Here is an 8,887-nt window from a genome sequence, read left to right as displayed (position 1 = left end):
CCTGAGCCTGGTTCTGCCGGAGGTTTCTTCCTGTTAAAAGGGAGTTTTTCCTTCCCACTGTCGCCAAAGTACTTGCTCATAGGGGGTCATTTGATTGATGGGTTTTTCTCTATGTATTATTGTAGGGTCTACCTTACAATATAAAGCCCCTTGAGGCGGCTGTTGTTGTGATTTGGCGCTGTATAATTAAAATTGAATTGAATTGAATTCATTATCAAGGCTTCAGAATCTTGAGTCCAGAAACTCTTTTGTCAAGAATAGGAATATGGCAAGCAGGATTTCAATTCAATTAAATTTTATTTATATAGCGCCAAATCACAACGGTAGTCGCCTCAAGGCACTTTATATTGCACAGTAGATCGTACATACATAGCCGATTGAAGCATTAATTAATGGCAGGACTTCTTTGAGCAGTTTTGTAGGAATGGCGTCTAAAAGACACGTTGATGGTTATTGAAGTTAACTAAGAAAGATCAATTGGAGAAAAAGAGTCTAAAAATGAATATCAATGGTACTAAATGTAGCTGTAGATAATATTGCATCTGTGAGATGATTATGGGTAATTTTTTCTCTAATGATTAAAATTTTATTTGTGAAGAAGTTCAAGAATTCATTACTAGTTAATGCTAAAGGTATAGTCGGCTCAACAGTGCTCTGACTTTTTGTCAGCCTGGCTACAGTGCTGAAGAGAAACCTGGGGTTGTTCTTATTTTCTTCAATCAGTGACAAATAGAACATGTTCTATCTTTACGGAGGGCTTTCTTATAAAGCAACAAACTATTTCTCCAGGCTAAATGATGATCTTCTAAATTTGTGACACGCCATTTCCTCTCCAGCTTATGAGTTATCTGCTTTAGGCTACGTGTTTGAGAATTATACCATGGAGTCAAGTACTTCTGATTTGAGGCCTTATTTTTCACAGGAGCTACAGTATCCAGAGTCATACGTAGTGAGGAGGTAAAATTATTAACAAGATAATCGACCTCTGTTGGAGCAGCCTTCAGGTAGCTGCTCTACAACCTGGATTTTATTTAAATCCAGGTTGAAGACTCACCTATTCTCAGCTGCATTTGAATAAAACACCAAATCCACACTTAAGCTTAAATTTCAAAACTTAAATTTTAACTACTGATTTTATCTGTTTTTTTTTTTAATCAATTTTAAATCATGCTTTATATTTGTTTTTGTTTTTAATGTCTCTGTAAAGCACTTTGAATAACCTTGTTGTTGAATTGTGCTATATAAATAAACTTGCCTTGCCTTACTCTGTGTTGGTACAGGGTATTGAAGATGATAACAGTGGGTGGATTATATTCTTAAACTTAGTTACAGCGCTTTCAGAAAGACATCTACTGTGATGAAGTCTACTCCCCACTGCTGTGTAATCAATTATCGTAAATGTTATTAGGAAATGATCAGACAGGAGAGGGTTTTCAGGAAACACTGTTAAATGTTCAGTTTCTATTCCATATGTTCAAACAAGATCTAGAGTGTGATTAAAGTGGTGGGTGGGTTCTTTTACATTTTGAGAGAAGCCAATTGAGTCTAATAACAGATTAAATGCTATGTTGAGGCTGCCATTTTCTTGCATCTACATGGATGTTAAAATAACCCACAATAATTATTTTATCTGAGCTGAGCACTAAATCAGATAAAAAGTCTGAGAAATCAGAGAGAAACTGTAAGGCCCAGGTGGACGATATATGATAACAAATAAGACTGGTTTCTGAGTTTTACAGCTGGGGTGGACAAGGCTAAGCATCAGGCTTTCAAATGAATTAAAAGTCTGTCTTGGTCTTTCGCTGATTAATAGGCTGGTGTGAAAAATTGCTGCCACACCGCCCCCTCAGCCTGTGCTTCAAGATTTCTGGTAGTTAGAATGACTGGGGGGTGTTGATTCATTTAAACTAACATAATCATCCTGCTGAAACCAGGTTTCTGTAAGGCAGAGTAAGTCAATTTAATGATAAATTTGTTGTGAGAAGAAAGCATGGTATTTATACAGACAATAATTGCTTTGAAGTGTGTGCATACAAGCAAGAATTCTGAGAAATCCCAAGATGAAACTAAAACTAGAGGTGAGCAGATCAATCAAAATATTGATGGTATTTATACTAATGCTGGTGTTAGTATTGGCTCTATACTAGCTTGATAGAGGATATAAGTAAAGTACCAATTCTATGTTCACCATGTAGCCCAGTGTGTTCAATCAGTTGTAGGACTTTGAGGGCTCAATAGGTTTACAGTAGCAAAAACCCTAGTGTAGTCCATCTGGTTCAGATCACTTATGTGGCCTGAATTGATTTCCTGTGCTACTAACAACATTTAATCTTAAAAACCAAACAGGTTATGTTGCTTCCTATTGGCCTGCAGGGTGCAAGGCAGACTGTGCTTCCTGCTTCAGTGAGAACTTCTGCATACATTGTGATCCAGGTAACTTCCTGTTCAGAGGCAAATGTTAACGTGCCTGTCCGAAGGGGCAGAAAACAATTCTGTGCGTATATAAAACAGGTCTGCGGCTCCAAACACTAGTAAAAGGACCTCTGGCCAATACGTTGGGTTCCGTGTCGGGCTCGTAGCCGAAAACTAGCTTTACTTTGTTGTCTGGGTCAACTTTGCTAGTGAGAGAGAGGCATTGAAAGGCTGCTCCGATAGAACTTATTGTTTCGGAGGAAAACAAACACAGTGTACAGTCGAGTCTTAATAGCTTACTTCAAACTGGGCTCACAGGCACTCTTTTTGGCTGCAGTGGTTATTATTATATTTACATGCGTCCATCTCCCGTTTCTTTGAATATTTCTTTAAAAATGTTCAGTTTTCTAGAGTACGGGTTGCGCCAAGCAAAACACACAGTAACTACAATGTCTAATTAAAAGTGGAAATTTTATACCTGAGCTGGACAAATCTATTTTTTCAAGGTTTATTATTTGTTTTAACCAAAACTATGTACAGGTTTAAAGAAGCCCTCTTTTACTGTGAAACACTCCTTTCATGCACACGGTGTGCAGCCACACCAGATCTGCCTCATTTGCACATAATGCAGAACATTTAAAAAGGAAATACATTGATGAACTTTCATAGTGTTATCACTTAGTTTGTTTTTCTTTACCCTTTCCTGCTTTTGTTTGTTTTTTTATTTACTATTAAATAATGTGTTATTTATGCTGTAAGGGCTGATTTATAGAACATTTCTATGCCAAAATGGTGGAAAGTGATTCATTTCTTATGGTGTCTTGTAATTGTTTGTTTGCTTGCTTCTTTAATGGAAATGTATGCACATTTGTGTGTTTTTACACAGAGGAAACCTCATTTGTAGAGGTAAAAAAAAAAAAAAAAAAAAAAAAAAAAAAAGGGAAAGAAAATGTTAAAATTTAAAAAACAAACTAATAGAAAAACTAATACAAAATACAAACAAACAAAACAGGGTTTTTTTTGTGACAGGTGAACACACCTATCAGGACATAATTTTCTACACACATTTACAAATGTGTTACACAGTGAGGGGCGGTGAGGGAAACATCAGACTTCACTCCATCTTAATTAAAGTAATTGTTTTATTGTCTCTTGCCAACATCATGCACATACAGACAGCAACTTCTCAAAATGGCTCCCAATCCATTTCCTGCTCCCTTTAAATACTCTAAAGACACGCCTTCTTAATACAGACTGGCCTATAAAAGAGCTGCAATTGAGGCAGGCTTCCTCTTTACTGGGAAAACAAGATGGCCACCACAGAGGTAACCTGCAAAACACTTTGTTACATAAATGCTTCCCAACATTACTCACTACCCCCCCTTCTGGTCGACACATCTCCGGCAAACGGGAAAGATAGTCAGCAATAAGATTGTTCTTACCCGGACAATGCTGGACGGTGAACTGGTATGGCTGGAGGGCTAGGCACCAGCGCAGTATCCTCGCATTCTGATGTTGCTTGGAGTGCATCCACACCAGGGATCGGTGATCCGTCTGAAGAATAAATTCTCTTCCAAGGAGATATTTCAACGAATCAATTGCCCACTTAATTGCCAGTCCTTCTTTTTCTACTGTAGAATAGTTTTTTTCCCCCCTGTCAAACAGCTTCTTACTTAAGAAAAGCATAGGTTTTTCTTCACCAGCTTCTCCTTGAGCCAGCACTGCTCCAAGTCCAACATTAGAGGCATCTACCTGTACAACAAATGGTTTGGAAAAATCCGGGCTTTGCAAAACAGGCTTCAGAAATCTGTCTCTTTAAACATTGGAAGGCATGTTCACAGTCGTCATTCCACATCACTTTAGAAGTGTGTTTCCTCGTGAGATCTGTAAGAGGGGCTGCCAAGGTTGAGAAATGGGGAATAAACCTCCGATACCAGCCAACCAAGCCCAGAAACGACCTCACTTGCTTCTTGGTTTTAGGTCTGGGAATTGTTTGTATAGCCTTTACCTTTTCAACTTGTGGCTTTATTTGCCCATGGCCAACAATGTATCCTAGATACTTCACCTCTTCTTGTGCCCAGGCACACTTGCTCACATTCAGAGTCAAACCAGCCTTCTGGATCTTTGCCATCACAACCTTTAGATGCTGCAGGTGTTCCTCCCAAGACTCACTAAATCACCACATCATCCAGGTAGGCAGCTGCAAACTTTGAACAACCATTAAGGATAATGTCCATCAACCTTTGAAAAGTTGCAGGTGCCCCATGAAGACCAAAGGGCAACACGGTGTACTGAAATAAGCCCATTCCTGGAATTTGGAAGGCTGTGTATTCTTTACAGGATGGCTCTAAGGGCACTTGCCAGTAACCCTTACACAAATCTAAGGTTGTAATGTATCTAGCTTTTCCTAGTCTTTCCAGTAGCTCATCAATCCGTGGCATTGGATAAGAATCAAAACAGGAAATACTATTTAGCTTTCTCATGTCTGAACAAAATCGTAGTTGAGGGGAGTCTTTCTTTGGAACAAGTACAATGGGGTTTGACCACTCACTCCTTGAGGGCTCAATCACTCCCAGTTCCAGCATCATCTGAACCTCCTTCCTCAACGGTTCCACCATCCGTTCTGGTATCCTGTAAGGCTTAAGACGAAGAGGTTTTGTGTCTTTCAAGATGATGTTATGTGTTATGACATTTGTTCGCCCCGGTGTGTCTAAGAACAAAGATGGAAAGGATTGCCTCACCTCATTCAACTGTTGCCACTGATCTTCAGTCAGATGTTCAGGAGGGTCTTCAGATTTGGGCATGCCTCTGAATGGGCTCATCTCAGCTTCTCCAACCTCCAGAATGCCACTGTCTTCAGGCCGAACATCTTGTACCATCAGGATTTGCTTCACACCTGGTTCTGGGGCGTTTCTTTCATGATACTCTTTTAACAAGTTTACATGTAGCAGTTGCTTTGATTTGTGTTTCTCTGGACAAATGACCTCATATGTCACTGGGCCGGTTTTTCTGGCCACAGTATAAGGTCCTTGCCACTTAGCCAGCAACTTACTTGGTCCAGTAGGCAAAAGTACCACAACTTTTTGACCAGTCTTTAGTTCTCTCTCACAGGCATGCTTGTCATACCATACCTTTTGCTGCGCCTTCTGCATATGGTCTCTAACCTGTTCTCTGTATGTTTCCAGTTTGTCTCATCTGCAATATGTAGGAAATGATGTTCATCGTCGAAGCCACTTCAGTAGACCCCGGTGCCACTCCAGCCACCCAGTTCTCCCTCAGCATATCCAGGGGGCCTCTAACCTGTCTTCCATAGAGCAGCTCAAAAGGGGAGAAACTAGTTGAAGCCTGTGGTACTTCTCTGTATGCAAACAACAGAAAAGGCAACCATTTATCCCAACCTTTGCCAGTATCATCAATAAACTTTCTCAACATTTGCTTTAATGTACCATTAAATCGTTCCAGACCGTCCGTTTCTGGATGGTAGGGAGTAGTTCGAATACCTTTTACACCAAGTTGGTCATAAAGAGACTTTATCAAATGTGACATAAAACTGGTACCCTGATCTGTCAGGATCTCCTTTGGAATGCCAACTCTGGAAAAAAGGTCTACTAAGCATCGAACAATGTGTTTGACCTGCAGAGAACGCAGTGGATAAACATCCGGATATCTTGTGGCATAATCACAAATGACTAACGCATATTTATGACCACTACTGCTCTTAGGTAAAGGACCTATGATATCCATAGCTATTCTCTCATAAGGTACATCCATTATTGGTAATGTTTGCAACGGGGCTCTGTCCGAAATTTTGGTAGGAGCCACTTTCTGACATTCATGACATGTTTTGCAGTAGTCAACCACATCTTTGTACAATCCTGGCCAGTAAAAACGTTGAGCAACACGATTATAAGTCTTTGCCTGTCCTAAATGTCCTGACCATGGTACAGTGTGGCCCAAATGCAGGATTACTGATCGGTACTCTTTTGGTACAACAAGTCTGGGTTTCTCCATGTCCGCTAGATACAGAAGTTTATCCTTTATTATGAAAGGCTCTCCAGTTACACTTTTAAGCCCTACATCATTTTCTTTTCCATCATCCACGTTACATGCTTTCTTAAAGAGGTTTTAAAGATGAATCATTTTCCTGTCTTTCTCTGAAATTATTGGGAAACTCCCACTGAAGATCAATAGGTGGAGACATTGGTAAGGTTGGTTCCCGAAGTTTTGCCCTACCACTGTTTTTATTTTTCTCCTGCCTACGTTGTCGTTTTGTTTTCCTGAGTTTACTCCCTCCTTCAAATAAGTCTTCATCTATATCAGGCAGTGGTTCTAAACCCCTTTTCATTGAACGAGTGACCACAGTACAGGAATAGGCTTCAGAGTTATTATGAACCAAACTGTCTAAGATTGGCAAGTCTTCTCCCAGAATGACATCATATGCTAACTGATCCAACACTCCTACAGTTAACATAAATGCTTGGCCCTCAAGTTCAATAGTGACATCTGCTGTTGGATAATCTTTTTGACACCCATGAACACAAGTAATATTTACAGGTTTGTTAAAGTCAGGTAATACATTGCTCAACATAGAAGATTTAACCAAGGTTTGTGAGCTACCAGTGTCAGCAAGAGCCTTTACTGTTCGGCCATTTATTGAAACATCTACCACATGTTTATGTGGCACTAAACCATCACCAGTAAGTTCCCCCTCAAGACCTGTGGAGGGAACTACACACAACTCTACTGACTTTGGTTTTCTTAGGGGACATAAAGAAGCTTTATGACCAGGCTGCTGACAGTAATAGCAAATGAGGTTGTACCTTTGACTGCAATGTATAGGCTTCTTACCACCCCTAGTGTCCAAGCTTTCAACACTAGTCACCCCTGGAGGTTTTACCTCCCCAAACCTTGGTCTCCCCACAGTCATCTTTGACTTAGAAGGTTCACAATGAGCAGCTAGGTAACATTCAGCCAGATCTGCAGCTTCCTCTCCTGTCTTTGGGTTGTTCTCTTTCACCCATGTGCGGACGTCTGACTGCAGCACGCGAAGAAACTGTTCCAAAATAATGGTTTCGCCAATCTCTTCTTTGCTCCGACTGTCAGGACGCATCCATCGCTTATAGAGTCCCTTTATCCGATTGTAGGTTTCACGCACACACTCTCCCACTGGTACACTGGTGCTCCGGAACCGGTATCTGTAGGTCTCCTCTGTTACATTAAACTTGGATAACACTGCAGCTTTAATGGCCTCATAAGAGTCAGACTGTTCTTCATCCATGCCAGCATAAGCTTCAAGGGCTTTTCCAGTCAATAACGTGACCACTCTAGCTGCCCATTCAACTTGCGGCCATCCCCACATTTTAGCTATGCGTTCAAATCGTACAAAAAAAACTTTCAGGATCCTCACCTTCCCTGAAGTCAGGTATTCTTGGCTCACCCCCACGGTGTATTTCTGCTCTCTGCACTGGAGCAGGTTGAACGACATGCATTTGAGACTGTGCATGCAGTGGTTGAGATGGAGGAGGCAGCTCAGCTTGGTGCTCAGTGGCTCCGTGAGGTGGCTGCACAGCTGATAGTGGAGCCAGTTGCCCAGCCTCTTGCTTTGGACAAACAGCCGCTGTAGAAATGTCACTCTGGACAGAAGGCTGAAGTTCAGAATGTACAACATGTTGCAGCCTTGGTATATTGTCACTCAGTTGTTTTATCTGTTCAAACAGTATTGCTTCTGTTCTTTTGGAATGCCGCATAAACTCTCTAATTTCATCAAAGATATCCGGTTCAGAAAGGTCTTTACTCACGACACCAACTGCAGTCTGCTTAGGTCGTACTACTGGTTCAAAATCATCCTCATCAGCCATTGCTCCTTCAGGTGGTGGACCTGGCTCAATTGTTTGTCCACCTTGTCTTTCTTCCATGTCAGCAAGGGGGTTTTTCCTTGTCCAACGGTTTCTTCCACATCCTACACCCCTCATTCAGCGTGTTCTGTCCCTCATTCCCAGGCGTAACCGAATCCCACTGCTGCCACCAACTGTTACCCGGTGAGGGAAACATCAGACTTCACTCCATCTTAATTAAAGTTATTGTTTTATTGTCTCTTGCCAACATCATGCACATACAGACAACAAGCGCCTTGAGGCGACTTTTGTTGTGATTTGGCGCTATATAAATAAAATTGAATTGAATTGAATTGAATTGAACTTCTCAAAATGGCTCCCAATCCATTTCCTGCTCCCTTTAAATACTCTAAAGACACGCCTTCTTAATACAGACTGGCCTATAAAAGAGCTGCAATTGAGGCAGGCTTCCTCTTTACTGGGAAAACAAGATGGCCACCACAGAGGTAACCTGCAAAACACTTTGTTACATAAATGCTTCCCAACAGTATGTATTATATCTTCTTGCTGCTGTTTCCTGTATTGTACATATTATTTTTATGTCAATCTTTTCACTTACTTTTAAAAAAATCTTTAACTTC

This window comes from Perissodus microlepis, chromosome 1 (genome assembly GCF_051167445.1).
Source record: "Perissodus microlepis isolate ML-2025 ecotype Zambia chromosome 1, ASM5116744v1, whole genome shotgun sequence".
Lineage (NCBI taxonomy): Eukaryota > Metazoa > Chordata > Actinopteri > Cichliformes > Cichlidae > Perissodus > Perissodus microlepis.
The sequence above is the reverse complement of the archived record's forward strand: the minus strand, read 5'-3'. Positions refer to the sequence as shown.